We start from the raw sequence: 15,621 nt of genomic DNA, 5'->3' as shown, positions 1-15,621 counted from the left end.
CACTGTGTGATATTATCCAGTGAAATGTGCAATGTCAATGAAACAGGATGAAGAAAAAGAAATATGTTCTTATTGACAAGAACTTATAATTTAGTGAAAGGAATAATAATTCTTAAGGTAAAGTTATTATTAGGGGTAAATTAAGTAATTTAGCTAAAGGAAAAATGGAAAAACCAAAATACAAAAAAAAAAAAAAAGTCCATGTAGAAGCACAGAGAGAGGAAAGAAATTACTTTCTATTTCCTACCAATGAGTGATGCTTAACCACATCCCTGCCTCAATACACTTAACCGTTGTTCAGGAAGCCAGACATTTTCACAATGAGATACCTCCCCTTCCCTCTCCTTCTCTTTTTCCACCTTTTATTGTTGAGTGCGACACCGCATGGTATGGAATATCCCTTTGGTTGGCATTAGATGTTAACTTATTGAAGTGACATGCAGAACTGAAAACCTTTACAATACACCAAAACTTTAGTGATTTTCAAAGTGGTTATCAAACCTATAATTTGATTTACATTTATTGCAATCATTGATAGACTAGGAGAAGAAAAAATCTCTATTAATGTGTAGAAAAGTTGTGTGGTTTTTTTTGAATAAATTAATTTTATTATGGAACAGGAAAATATTTTTTCAAGATCCCCCATATTTATGTGGAGTATTATGTAAGTTTAATATTTATCAGACATTGAGAAATTATTAATTTATTTAAGTTACAACCACACCATTTCTATTTAATTTGTAGGTTTTCTATCTATTATCATTGATGTTATTCATGGAATAGGACTATTATTCATGAAGTATTACTATTGGAAATATTATTAATGGAATAGGAACAACTGATATGCAATTGATTTTGCACATTCAGGGAAAACTACTTTTCTGATTAGATCCCAAACTATGCCAATTTCATTGCATAATAGTGCGTTACAGGACCACATTAGAGACTTGTTGAAAGTAGTCAGAAGGTAGATGGTCTTGTTTGCTCTAACATTTGGTTCAATTGCAGGTTTAAAATGTTAAGGCTAAGCTGGAAATATGTATGCAATTATTCCATGATTCTTAACTGATTTCCCTATTTTTATTTTTATTTTTCCTTGTCTTGCTCCAAATCTGGTAAGGTTTTTCATAAAAAACTAGAGGGCCTTCTTTGCAACAAGTTGATCATGAGCCAACAATGTACCCTTGCAGCAGAGAAGGCCAGCAGCATCCTGGGCTATACGAGAGGAGTGTTACCAGCAGATGGAGGGCAGAGAATGATGATCTCTCCCCTCTACTCAGCACTGGCAAGACATAGCTGGCATACTGGGCCCAGTTCTGAGCTTCCCAGTAAATGAGAGACATAGACATACCAAAGGGAACCGAGCAAAGGGCTACTGAAATGATGCAGGGTTTGAGGCAGGAGAAAGCTGAAAGCTCTGGGACAGTTCAACATTTATGATACTGTGATATAATCTCAGTATAGAGAGAATGTCTTTGTCTGAACACAATACAGGAATGTGCCCTTGCACCGATGCTTCTTTCTACACCTCTCCCTCCTTTCTTTTCATCCTTCTATTCTCTCCACAAGTAGGATCATATTCACTGAAGCTATGGACACCGATGAATGTGAAGGATATTTTACCAGGGATGCTCCACATTCTTTCTTGAGCATTGAATCTAAACAACAGATGACCTCTGGTTCATTTCCATGGGACTAGAAGCTGCCTTCTTTCAGTATGAAAATGTTTGTTTATGTGGAACATCTTTGTCATTGTGTCCACAACCACAGAAATTCCCTGGTATTCCTTCCGGTTTCCAGAGAGTTATCCATGGAACTCCTTTTAACTTCAACTTAAAGAATGCATCATCAATGTTCTCTGGCCCTAAATACCGGGATATATTGGCTGGATGTGTCACATTTTTCTCCAGGTCTCCTGTTGCTCCTTCCAACCCTAAAACGTAATTATGACTTTCTCAGATGAAGATTTGTTTTGTTTTAACCTAACTTTAAAGTCACTGAAAGAATAGGATTCTGTTGCCGCCCTTTGGAGTAAAGTTGGGAGCAGTATTCCCTCAGCCCATGTCTGAAGTGTGCATGAAGTTTGGTGGTGCTAAGCCTCACGGCACAGTGCTGGAAGACTGTAGGGTGGAGGAAGCCAAATCTAGTGGAGTTTCTGGTGCCTAATGGAAATAATTCTTGATCCCCCATGCCCCCAGCCAATGACTAGTATTGCCCTGGACTAAACCTGACATGTTGTAGTATGGAACATGGCAGTTCTGGATAAGTCTTCCAGAGAATCAGTAATCTGGGGTATAAACTCTATAAACCCTGGCCTTGTTTTAACTGGCAGCACAGAAGTGATATCAACAAATGAAGTTTGTATCCCATTATCAGGAAAGGGACTTCTTTAAAACTAGTTCTTTTAAGGTTCCTGCATACTAAGTGGAACTACAAAATTCTCCTGCTGCTTCATAAACACTCCTCAGATCTGTCACTCTTAAGTGCTTCAGATTCATTTCCTCTTCAACCTGGAAATTGAAACATGCTCAGGTTGGCTTTTAGCTGTAGTCTAGTAGCCCAGGTACAGCACTGTTATCAGCTGCTGTTACTATATATATATATGTATATATATATATATATTTTCCTCATAATTTATCAACAGAGTCATTATATGTATATGTATATGTATAGGAATACAGAGAAGTAATTCATGGAAAATTAAGTAGCTCTGAATCAAAGTATCAAGAAACAAAGAAAGAAAACAAATCTAAGCCTGAAATTAGCAAGTCAAGCTACTTCTAATTTAAAGAGTACTGACAGTACTCAGTATTTATTTCTGCTGAATTTGATTTTCTTCTTTAAATTGCTCCACTGAGTTTATAGATTGACTTTCAACCAAAACCTGAAACCATGTCCACACATTTTATTTTATAGATTTTCTTTTCAAATTGTTGTTTCTGGGCAAATTTACTTGTTGATTGTTTGATGGACATGTTCTGCTTCTGAGTTTTTAAAGTAATTTTCATTTCCTTTAGAACATCTTGAGATGTCATCTGATGTATTTACTCTGATAAAAGGTGAAATTAGTTGTCACCCAAGACTGATTTAAATGCAAAGGAAGAGGCAAATAAGCATTTAACTAGTATACCTAGCTGAACTAAATTGCTTTATCACGTTGATTAGCTTCTTTGGAATTCACAGGGGAAAGAAATTTAGAAATTCCATGGGTTATATTTCCAATGACAGCTTAATTTTAAATTATGAAAGACCAAAAATAATGTTCTCTTTTACTCATGCCTTCAAAATGAGTGGACTTTTTTTTTGTGTGTGTGAGAATTTTGTTCATATTTTGATACTCCTGGGAATGAAGCTCTGCTCTTGGAACAGTATTTTAGAGTGTTCCTTCCTACCCATATTTTCTGTGCTGGAGATTAGGTAGTTATAAGTGTGATCACCTCATCACTATTTGTAAATATTAGCTTCTCTTCTTGCAAAGAGGTGTATCTGCACACTCTACTGTTTCAGGAAGGCTGGAGAAAAAACCTTGACTTCTGAGTTTCAGCAGTGATGACCAAATACTGAAATTGGAAGACGTTCCTCTTCTGCTTATAGCTCTGGTAAACAGTCAAAAAAACCTATGGTAAAATCACATCCCAGACACTTCTGTTGTTGCATAGAAGGGAAGAGTTCAGATAAGAGTAAGGGAATAACAGATAAGAAAAAAAGGATAAGACTTTTACAGGGTTTAATTTCCTTTTAGCTTTTTTTTTTTTAAGCTTTTTTTTTTTTCTTTGTCCAAACTGTTGCTAAATTTAATATTCATTAAAATCCAACACTGAGCAAACAACTGGTAGATTTTCCCACATAGTATTTCTTCAGTCTTTAAAAACTGATCTGGCCCAAGCACTCTACTAGTGAAGTGTAATTTATATTGTTGTGGGGGAGGACTAAGAATGTTTGTACTAACTGTTAAGTCCTTTTAAGTTCCCATGAAGGAGGGAGGGAATGGTTGATAGACTTATGGGATTCTTTCAAAAGATTCAGTCAGGATATTTGCTTTAGTAGCATATGGGGGAAAGTAGGGAAGAAATTTCAGGCTCTGTTCTCTTTCTTGCTCTTCCACAGAGAATGGGTTTGTGATCATGCTTAAGTTTCTGGGTTATAGGCTGACTGGCGCATAATGTCTTGTCGGAATCCTAACTATGCCTGCTTCTTCAAGTTCTGTGCATATCTAGTTGCCAGTGCTCATACAAGATTAATTCACACCAAGGCAGATAAATACATTATTATGATGCTTGGGTAAATAGAGAGGCTAATGGAGAAGAGGAAAAGAGTTATGCTTATTCCACCAAGGAAAAGAAAAACATTAAAAGGATATAATTTCTGTCCATAAACAAACTGAAAGGGCAGGTAGACACCAGGGAAGTAAAAGAGCTACTTAACTTAAAAGATCAATTCAGCACAAGTACATATACATATAAATGAGCCATAAATATATTTAGGTGAGGAGTTTTATTGACATTCCTAATTATCAGAGTATTGAGATTCAGGAACAATCTTTCAATTGGAGAAACTGGGCAAAAAGCCTAATCATTTTTAGAGAGGAGTTTGATCAGTGTATGAAAGGGATTATGCCTGTAGAGCTGGCTTTAGGCACTGGCAACAGTAAGCGTTTACTTAGTTTATCAGAATTATTAATGGGGATAGGGAGAAGAAAATTTGGCTCCAGAACTTATGGGATACTAAAGCTTCCTGTCTTTTCTTTTTATGTACTTAAATACTAAAAGCTCCCTGACTATCAGGAGAAATAAACTAGTGCTTTAAATACCTGACACCAATACTGCTCTCCATTGTCCCTGACAAGGTCTCCAGGGTGGAGCAGTCTCATGTCACTGCTTCACCCACACACCCTCATCAGTCCTCACTGCCATGATTTCAGCGTGCATCTCAAAAGTGCATGCACCACTAGTCTTGTTTTTGCAAACCTCAGAGGGGACTACTAAGATAAAAGATTATTTGAGTCTGCTTAAAACAAGCTCTGTGCATATGTGTGTGCATCTGTCTTTGGGTCTCTGTATGATCTAAAGTTAAAGTGTATTGTATCTGAGGAATGACATCTGTTCACTTTCTCAGCAAAATAAGGCTATCAGCAAGAGTGCTACAGTTATGGGATCCAGTGAAGACCAGATTGAATTTAGTTGACAATGTGGAGGCCCACATGGAGTAGTCTCATTGTAGAATAAAATCAGATAATCTGACACATTGACTGGACTGCTGAACAATATAGAAGATATCCTTGATCCCATCCCAAAGCATATATATCTTCCACAACTTATGCTCAACAGCTCAAATGTTACCACAAGGAATTTGCTGCCATTGTGACTTGATGACATAAAAAATATTTTCAGTCCTTGATTCTTACAGCCTTATAGAAAAAACTTTATTCCCTTTGAGTTTCTCTTCTCCTACACAATAGAGTGTGAAATGGAGACCTGTCTCACATAATTTTTGTTAAGGAAAATTCCATGAAGAATTCTGACATGAAATGTGAATGAAGAATGAGTAGGTGGAGGGTGCATTTTGTTGGACATTTTCTTTGGTAGGAGAGACAGCCTTTAGAAAACCTTGGTTGCTAGTTCTTATTTACATGCTACTTTGGTTTATGTTAGCCCAGCTACTAGAAGGCTGCATAGTAAGCCAAGCCAAGGGGCTGAGCAGAGTTAGGAAAAAAATGTGGAAAAATGTGAACATGTTTTCTAAAGCACTTCACTGTATGGTTGCACACACACACATAAAAAAAAGGAGTGGGATTAAGTGAAGGAAAGATGTGGAGCAGAAGTTGTTAAATAGACTGCTGCTTAAAGAAATACTTTTTAAGCCACTGTTTGAGGTATAAATGAACTTTGTTGGAAATAAAATTATCTGGCAACTGAAGGAACAGTGGATCAGGACAAACTGCAGAAAAATCTTTATTTATGGGTAAGTGGGTGTGATAGAGGTCCATTAAGACCTCCTTTGGAAGCAAGTGAAGCAAAATAGTGCTCTTAAGAGTGAATGTATTAGATGCTAATGAAATATTAAATCTTTGACAGAAAAATAGAATATATCAGTGTACACAATATTTATGACAGATGAATTATATATCCTTCTAGAAAACAGAACAAAAAAGTAGCAATTGGAAGAGATGCCTGGAGGATTCCAGATAGTCATAGTGTCAGTAGAAATTGAATAGTATTTTGTGAATGGATAGGCAACATCTGTGCACTTCACAGAAATGTACATTTCCTTCTAATCGTTTAATGAACATTTCTGGTACTTGATTTTATCTATTTCTTCATTTGCCTTGGATTTATTTATGAAGTACAAGCTGGTGTTTCATGCAGGGACTAAAGATGGCAGGAGTTTCAGGACTGGGCTTGATATGAGCAAGACATGAGGTCTCTTTAAAACACTTATTTAAGAAAACAGCAGTTATCAGATTCTCTGCCTTTTTAAAAAAAGAATTGTTTAAATAATACTTAAAATCATTCTTTATAAAGTGGTCACTTCTATGGGGTAAACGGTTCTGTGAGCCAAATTGTATGTAATTTACCAGTAGATACATTATAACTGTAGCGTTAGGTCAGAGGTTGGACTCGATGATCTTGAGGTCTCTTCCAACCTAGAAATTCTGTGATTCTGTGATTTTAATTAATATATACATTAAATAGATACTATTATATAATGTATTAATATTTTATATTTTTAATCCAATTTATATGATTAAATACATTCATAATATATTAAATTATAGCTGAACATCCCACAGAGATTTTCTGTGTTGTAAATGTAATGGGGGGGGGGGGGGAGGAAGAAAAATAAAAAGAAAAACAAGAAATGGAATTATTAGAAATAAAGTGTAACTATAATATCTTAAAATCGCTTTCTGAAATTATGTCTTCTCAATCTGTACATTGCAGGAGTATGACACTCTGGGTTATAACTTTTTGAAAAATGATTTCTAAGTCTCTGTTTTATGTAAATTGTATCCTCCTCTAGTCTCAGTAGCTCCAGCACATTTTATCACCCTAAGTAGGTTGGAGTTTGTCAGTTTGGAAGTTTTCATGAGTACTGCAGTAGTACATTAGGCCTTTTTTCATCTTCTCATTTGAAAATGACTTTACATTATGCACACTGGACTGTGAGATAGGCCTACAGTAACTGTGCAAGGACTCTTCGGGACTAGTAAATCTTATGAAATAGCTTCTGGCAATCTGGTACATTTTCAATAACAAGCAGCAGGCACCAGCACCCTATTTATATGCCTTAAGGTTTAGAGTATTTAGAGATATTAGCTACTTTGGTGCACTTAAATTCAACTCTTACCACTAGTTCTGGCTATGTGTAGCAGTGTAGAATACCTTACATATCTTAAGGCAGTCAGTGCTTCAGAAAGTGGAAACCAGACACCAGATAATCAGGTCCCAAAGGGCAGTCCTGTTAAAAACAGTACTAAGCTTGTAGGGTGCATTTTTGGAAGTGATATGTATTCCAGTGACAATAGGGAAAGTCCTCAAAAGCAAAAGTTAGGAGTTAACATAAAAGAGTAAACCCTATATGAGGGTTGTGTGATTTTCCAATACCTTCTTCCCCAGCCTTTCCAGGAAAAGGTTGGCTTTGAGCTCTATTGCAGTAGAAATTGCAGCGACCTTTGTTAAAGATTTAGACCCTTAAGACCCCTATTAGAGATTTAATAAGGTGATGAATCTGCTCTACCTAGGAAAGACGATAGTTTATACATCCCTCCACATTCCTGGAAGTAGTAAATTTAGATCAATGGAAGGCTAAGACAGTCTGAAACAGTGTTGATATCTTGAGTAGTACTTAAAGCCTGCCAAGGCTCTCTGTCCCTGAGGTCACCTGGCACAGCATGTCCACAGGACTGAGTGGTCTTCCATCCCAAAACGAAGCATCAGCACCCATATCACCTATAGTATATAACGTATGATATAGGACACTGGCCCATGTTGAACCTGAAATATTGCCTGGGAGGAAAGCTAGTTGTCCTAGGTCAAAACCATGGAGCATACTAACAGTTCTACAGTGTTAATAATTACTTGCCAATGCCCAGACATTGCCGAGACCCCCGGTCCTGTTTGTTTATTGATACAGACTTAACCAAAGACTATAGTGGAACAGATGCCTAGAAACCACAGAATTACAGACAGAAAAAGGTGCAACTAAGGCAGTGGATGTATTCAGGTTTGGGCTTCCACACTGAGGTTCAGCGGATTAAGTGTAGGTTTATGATTTGAAAAATAGGGTTCAGACCAGAGATGGCTGCTCAAGACACTTTAGAAAAGTACCTAAACTACAAACATTTAGGCATATTCTCCTTTTCAGAAGGAGTGAAGGATTTACTGTAGCATTAATGACATTAAAACTATCAGATGGTTTCTGCATTTTCTTTCTCAGCTTCTGCTGCATATCTACTGGGATATACGAAGATAATCAGCAAATACCTTTTAAAAGCAAGGTAATATACAGATATATGTGAATCAACAACCCACATACAATCTTTCAATAAAACAGTGTTGTGCTGGATCATTTTTCAAAAATTGCTGTATTTAACTGATATTAAATGTTCATGATATCTTAAGGTAAAAAAATGGTTTGGTCAAGGTTGTGGCCAGTTTCAAATGTTACTTTTGCTCCAAAGGTTGTCTTTTCAAGGTTTAGTTTAGGTAATATCTTTAATATTACTGTACGTTACTGAACATTACTATAAAGTCTATGGAAAGACCACTCTATAAATGGAATCTTGAACTCTTCACTCTGGCAAATACTGATGGGGTTTAGTGGAAATTAGTAATGAAATATTACATTAAAACGATGACCTCTTATGATGTTACTGAAAAATTTTACCAGCCTTTTTAATAAATAATACACAGGAAACTTGACCAAAATTAAATAAATAAATAAATAAATAAATAAATAAATAAAAATTGGATCACTTGAAAAGTTTGGCTCCTAGCAGGAACTAAGTCAGCAGCACATACCTAGAATCATAGAATGCTTTGGATTGGAAAGGACCTTAAAGATCATCTCATTCCAGTTCCCCGAGGCAGGGACACCTCCCATCAGACCAGGTTGCCCAAAGCCCCATCCAGCCTGGCCTTGAACACCTCCAGGGATGGGGCATCCAGAGCTTCTCTGGGCAACCTGTGCCAGAGCCTCTGAGTGAAGAATCTACCTGTTTGAGGATATGTTTGAGGTATGTTTGCTCTGCTCACTAGCTGTCCAACACAGGTGAGAGAGTGTAAGGAAGGTGATGAACTGTAGCTTATACATTGCAATATGCTGCTAAAGCACACACTGAAATTTTGCTTCACAGAAGCCTTTTAAAACTAATCCGGTACTGCAACTATTTTGAGTGTTGAAAGATACGTTTTCCTTCTGAGATATTTTGATTGTTTTGTGCTTACTATTTTTAATGTATTTGCTCATATCTAGTGAACAAAATGTGCCCTGAATCTTCTGAGGCCATTTGCGCAATATTTATATTTCAATTTTATTTCTAAAATAAATAAATAAATCCAACATGCTGGGAGATAGTTTGGAACGATACACTAGAATTCATGATCAGCTATGATTACGCTATAAAAAAATTGCAGATTTAGAAAAGACTATATTTACATTTTGCTAGCTGTAGTATTGAATTATTATCAACATTAGATTTTTTTAATGTATTTTAAAATCAGTGTTTTCAAATAATGCAGAGCACTTACTTGCTTTCCAAACCACTGAAGAATTTGAAAAACTGTCATTGGAAGTGACAAGTTTTTCTGTTTACACATCTCTATTTTCTTTTTAAGAATGAAAAAAAAAAATCTAATTTACCTTTACATGAAAAGGATCAGTAGTACTTTCTCATACTCAATATTCAAAATCGTTATTTATGAGAAAATATGCAAAATATGACAAATATCTAAACAAAACTCAATATCTGGAAACAGATATAGCATATATTTCTTTCAGCACATGAATTGATGATATTCTACTATTCAAGAATGGAAGGTGACTCCCTCCTCAATTGTTAGAGTCTGTGCTGTACAGAAGGCTTCCTCACCAAAAATCCTTGAAAGGAAATGAAATTTCTTGGTCTCCCTGAGTCACTGTCTGTGATTCAGTAACCTCCCTTCCCCTCAATGCTAAGGATCAGCATGTGACATTAACACTCTAACTGTGACACAGATATGAAGTCTGGTTTGCAGTCTGGATCAGATTTCAGTCTCATTGTAGTTTTGTGCAGTTGGAGTTCTTCACTTTCTTAATGTCACTAGAAAGCCTCCCCAAATTATACCCGATTATTGCAGGAAGTGAAATCAAATTGTTGGTCAGCTTCTGCTCGCATTTATCATTTTGTGAATCTAGTTTTGGTCTTGTAAGCCTTTGTTTGGTTTACAAGACTGTTCCTGTCATTAATATATCTTTTTCATATATATACATATGAGAGTTATCTTACAGTCTGTGCTGTAGTTAATTTTCTGTCCATCTTTTAATTCTGCTTCTTTTCCATTTTTATGTCTATACTTGTGTAGTTGCTAACCTATATCACTGTCATCTCATTCTTTTTTTTTTTTTTATTGTTAATACTCTTTGAATCTTTTAGATTTATTTGATGTTTTGGGATTTATTATAAAGCCCAGAGAATATATATATATATACATGCATAATTTATTATGTATTATGAGATTTATTATTTATATTATAAATTAATGCCAGAGACCTTTCCAGGTTACTGGATGATCCAAGACTGGTCCAACAGAATTTAATCTAGGGCTTTGGGTCACCAGTGACATTCTGATCTGCAGGCATCAGAACTAGCCATAAGGTTTGAACTGGTGTGTGGAAATGGTTGTAACAAGCTGCTGCATTTTGACTGAAGGTAGGCTGTATTCTGCTTAGACTAAATGGGTAGAAACTGTCCAGGAGACTGAATGGTGGTTTCTTCCACACATGTTTAGTACAAGAGATTCTCACCAGACATTCTTGCTCTTCTGTGTGCCTCTTAGAGCTTTTATTCTCTAGGAATCTCTGTCTCTTGTATTAATATTTTTATTTTTTTTTATCCCTGGGAACAGCGATTGTACTGAGAATTAGCAAGAGGAAGTGGCAATATAAATATATTTCAAAGTTGTAACTTAATAAATGAAATGAATATGTGATGAGATGATTCATATATAAGAAACAATACAAACAGCATAACTTGTACAGAGTGGATAGAAAACAGAAAAAGATGTTACCTATGTGTAACCATACATATTGGTGTTACTTGCTCTAAGAATAAAGAGGAATGCCTCATTGCTCCTGAGAAACATTTAAAGGAGAAAAAGTGCTAATTTTCTGATGGCAATCAATAGTGGGACACCTATCAAAGAGATCATGCAATGGGTCTTTTTTTGAGCAGAATTATCTAAAGCCCATTATTTGATGATATCAGTGTTATGATTACAGAAATTTCTCTGTTGAGAAAAGAACAGAGCTGGCTAATGGCTAAATCTTCAAATGTTTTGGTAAAATTTTTGGTACATAAGTTGGAGAAAGCAACAAGAGGTGCCAGATTTAATCCTCTGGTAAAGCATGAAGGAAAAAAACAACAGTTAACCTGCGCACTTCATGAATGATCATGAGGCAGAAGAATTCATGATGGAAGGGAAGCAACATGCTTCAGCAGAACAGATTATAGAAATTCATAGAACTAGTAAGTGAGATCTTGTGGGAGACAATTCTGAGAGTTAAGAACAGTAGGCAGTTCTTTAAAGAAACTATGTTAAATGCAAGTTTATGCAAAACTATGCAAAAGAAACTACATAAAATTGTAAGTTGCAGGAGTGTGGAGGAAGGATGGGAGCCGTAGATCACTCACCAAGGACAAGACTTTTAAGATAAATGGGTGAACATTTGAGGGCAAAGTGAACAGACTAAAAACAAGTAATGTACAGGGGCTGTTTATTCTCAGTATTTTAGTGCTCTAAAATACTGAGATACCTAGATGAAGCTAAAACCAGGTCCACTTCTCTGAAAAGTGAAGGCTCCTGTCAAAAAAAGCTTGGAAACCTGGTAGTTTTAGTTCCTTTTTGGTTTACTGTACATGTTAATCATGAGCAGCTGGTATAATAAAACTAGTATCCTTTAACAAAATGGGCAAGGAATATGCTTAGAGGGGAAAAAAGATATCAGAATTTGTGTGGCTAAATTAGATATTTTCTGACAAGCTAGACAAAGATGATATTTGGAAAGTCTAGAAAAGGGAAGTAAGAGTGCCTATCTTTAAAAAGAAATAAAAGAGGGGGGTTAAAATTATAAACCAAACTGTTAATTTCAATTTCTGAAAAAAAAAATAATAATAATAATAATATTGGTTGTGAACATTTAGAAAATAGTACATAAATTGGAGGGAGTTGTCAATAAAAATCATATCAAGCCAAAATAATTCCATTCTGTTATGAGATAACAGTTCATGGGGCTACATAAAGTTGTTGATGCCACATTTTGATTTTAGTGAGTCTTCTGACATGGTCTCCAGAACACTCTCATAAATAAGTTGGGAACATATGGTATATATGAAAATGTTGCAAGTCAACTACAGCAGTACATTGAGTGGGTTTTTTCAGGAATCTGTCCTTGTTCTGGAATTAGTTGATATTTTCTTCAATGACTTAGCTGACAGAAAAGGGAAGGTGCTTATTATATTTGCAAATGACATGCTTGCAAATGACATCTAGCTAGGAGGAAATACAGGTAGGGAATTAAAATTCAAAATACTAATGATGATTTAGAGAAAAGATATCAGAAAGAGGAGACTGAAGTACAATAAGAAAAAAAGTGTGTGGCTCTCTACTTCACCAATAATCATCACCTGCCCAAGCACAGGTGCAAGAGTGCCCATGTCCATGCCATCCAGAGGGACCTTGACAAGACTGAGAGGTGGGCCAATGAACTTCATGAAGTTCAACAAGGTCAGCTGCAAGGTGCTGCACCAGGGTCAGGGCAATTTCATGCACAAACACAAGGTAGGCAGAGAATGGACTGAGGGCAGCCCTGAAAAGAAGGACCTGGGGGTATTGGTAAATGAGAAAACCAACATAAGCTGGCAATGTGTGTTTGCAGCCAGGAAAGCCAATCCTACCCTGGACTGCATCAAAAGAAGCGTGGCTAGCAGGTTGAGGGAGGTGATTCTCCCATCTACTCTGTTGTAAAGTGACCCCACCTGGACTACTGTGTTCAGCTCTTTTGCTTCTCATCTACTACAGTCCTGAATCATTCATAGAATAGTAGAATCATAGTATCATAGAATCATAGAACCATAGAATGGCTTGGGTTGGAAGGGACATTAAAGATCAGCTACTTCCAACTCCACCCTCTGAGCGAAGACCTTCCTCTCAACCTCTAATCTAAATCTCTTCTTTTTCAGTTTAAAACCATTCCCCCTCGTCCTGTCATCTGACTGAGCAAAGAGTCACTCTCCATCTTTTTTATAAGCCCCTTATAGCTAAAGAGCTACTGAAAAGCTGCAGTGAGGCGTCCCCAAATCCCTCTCTTCTGCAGGCTGAACAGCCCCATCTCTCTCAGCCTTTCTTCACAAGAGAATATGAGGGAGAGAGACTTGGCAGCTACATCAGCTAGCTCCTTCAGGACCCTAGGATGCATGTCATCAGGCCCCATAGACTTGTACCTGTTCAGTTTCATCAGGTGTTCTCAAACCTGCTCTTTACTTACAGTGGGAGGGACTTTGATCCTCCAGCTCTCATCTGCAGGTTCATGGAAATGAGAGACACGGGAAGCCTGACTGGTAGTGAAAACTGAGACAAAGAAGTTGTTGAGTACTTCAGCCTTCTCCATGTCTGTTGTTACTAGTTCTCGTTTATCAGAGGGGGAAGACTCTCCTTGGCCTTTCTTTTCTGACCAATGTACCTATAGAATTCCTTGTTATTTTTTGCATTCCTTGCCAAGCTCAGTTCCGTCCGTGCCTTGACTTTCCTTATCCCATCCCTGCACAACCAAATGATTCATTGGTTAACTCAATGATTCATTCAGTTAACTCAATGGAAAAGATACCATCTTATATTTATATAGTCACTTATTCTTCATGTGGAGTGGTAGTATCATGTACTAACAAGCAGCCCCTGCTGAGAAGCAACACGGGATATATCATGTGTGATTATACTTCCGTAGGACACAGGGTTTTAGAGCTGAATTCAGATTTGCTAAAAATCATACAGCATATTGTAAAAGTGTATAATTTCATTTTTAGAACCACCTTGAATATTTCATAGGGAATTTATGCTTTTCTGTTTAAGATGTGTCCTTGAGCAGTTGATTACCCTCATCTCCTATAGCCATATTCATTACCCAGAATACCCCATTGTTTCTGGACACAGTTCCTAGCTAGAAGACTATTCTCAGGCATTTCAGTCCCCCCAAACTTCAACTTGGCTGAACATTTTCAGGGAGAGGTGGAAGAACTGATAATAGAGAGTGTCATGGAGCGATTAAGCAACAGATAGGAGAGCTGTCACTGGGGTGGAGTGCTCCAAACAAGCTCCAGCAAAGCCTTTCACCAGGCCTTTCACATTTAAGAAGAATGAGAGATTGTGAATAATTCTGCTACTGTCATTTCCCATCTGTATCATAGTAACAGGAATGATATAAGCTTTCACAGTACTGACAGTAACTGGAGTCTTACTGTACCACACCAGACTAGTACATGTTCTCTATGTGAAACACAAAGTACAGTAAGTGTTTTCAGGAAAATTGTAAAGGTGTTCATGAATTACATTGAAATTATATTGATTCTGTGAGTCTGTGAATTTCTTTCATTTCTCTCAAAAAGACGGTTTAGTTGCTGTGCAGCTAAACAAGTCAGTCTCTCAAGGGGAAATATGTTGTAAAGTGTAGTAGCGATAGAAAGGCCCTCTGATACATGACCAGGTTACTGTATAATTCATTACCTTACCCATCCCCAACCTTACAAGTCATCACTAAGGCCTACCACAAAAATGTAACTGACTTCTAATGCTGAGGAATTAAGGCTTTACAAATAGATTTTTCATAAATAAATCACATAAAATCCTCTCTTTCAAGTCCTCAAGCTGATGTCATGTCATTGGGAATAAAGGTACATTTGATAAGACTATGAGAAATACATTTACTGGCAAACTACTCTTCTATACTTGTTGTATTATTATCATTTTGAATCTAAAATATCTAAAAGCAGTTGAAAGCTGCTTAAGAGGTTGGGATGTTAAATTAATCAGAGATGATGGATTACTGTGCAGATGAGATTGAGTGATATCATGAATTCTTGGCATGTGACCCCGAAATTAAAGGTAATGTCAAATTGTGTGATTGGTATGTCTATAAGACATTTATAACCCAGAATTATTATGTAAAGTAGATGATGTGATATTATTTTCCCCTTGGTTTTAATGGTCTGTTTGTCGAAGAAAAATCAGAATAATTAAGTCAGTCTCTGTATGAAAGTCTGCAAGGAATGGTATCAGTTTGACCTGAATGTGAAGACCCTCCATATTGCTTCAGCAGGAGTTTGGAAGCAGTGCACCAGTCATACCTACCCTGGCTTTCAAGCTGGCATTC

Source organism: Anas platyrhynchos, chromosome 3, assembly GCF_047663525.1.
Source record: "Anas platyrhynchos isolate ZD024472 breed Pekin duck chromosome 3, IASCAAS_PekinDuck_T2T, whole genome shotgun sequence".
NCBI classification, from domain to species: domain Eukaryota; kingdom Metazoa; phylum Chordata; class Aves; order Anseriformes; family Anatidae; genus Anas; species Anas platyrhynchos.
This window is presented reverse-complemented; position numbering follows the sequence as displayed.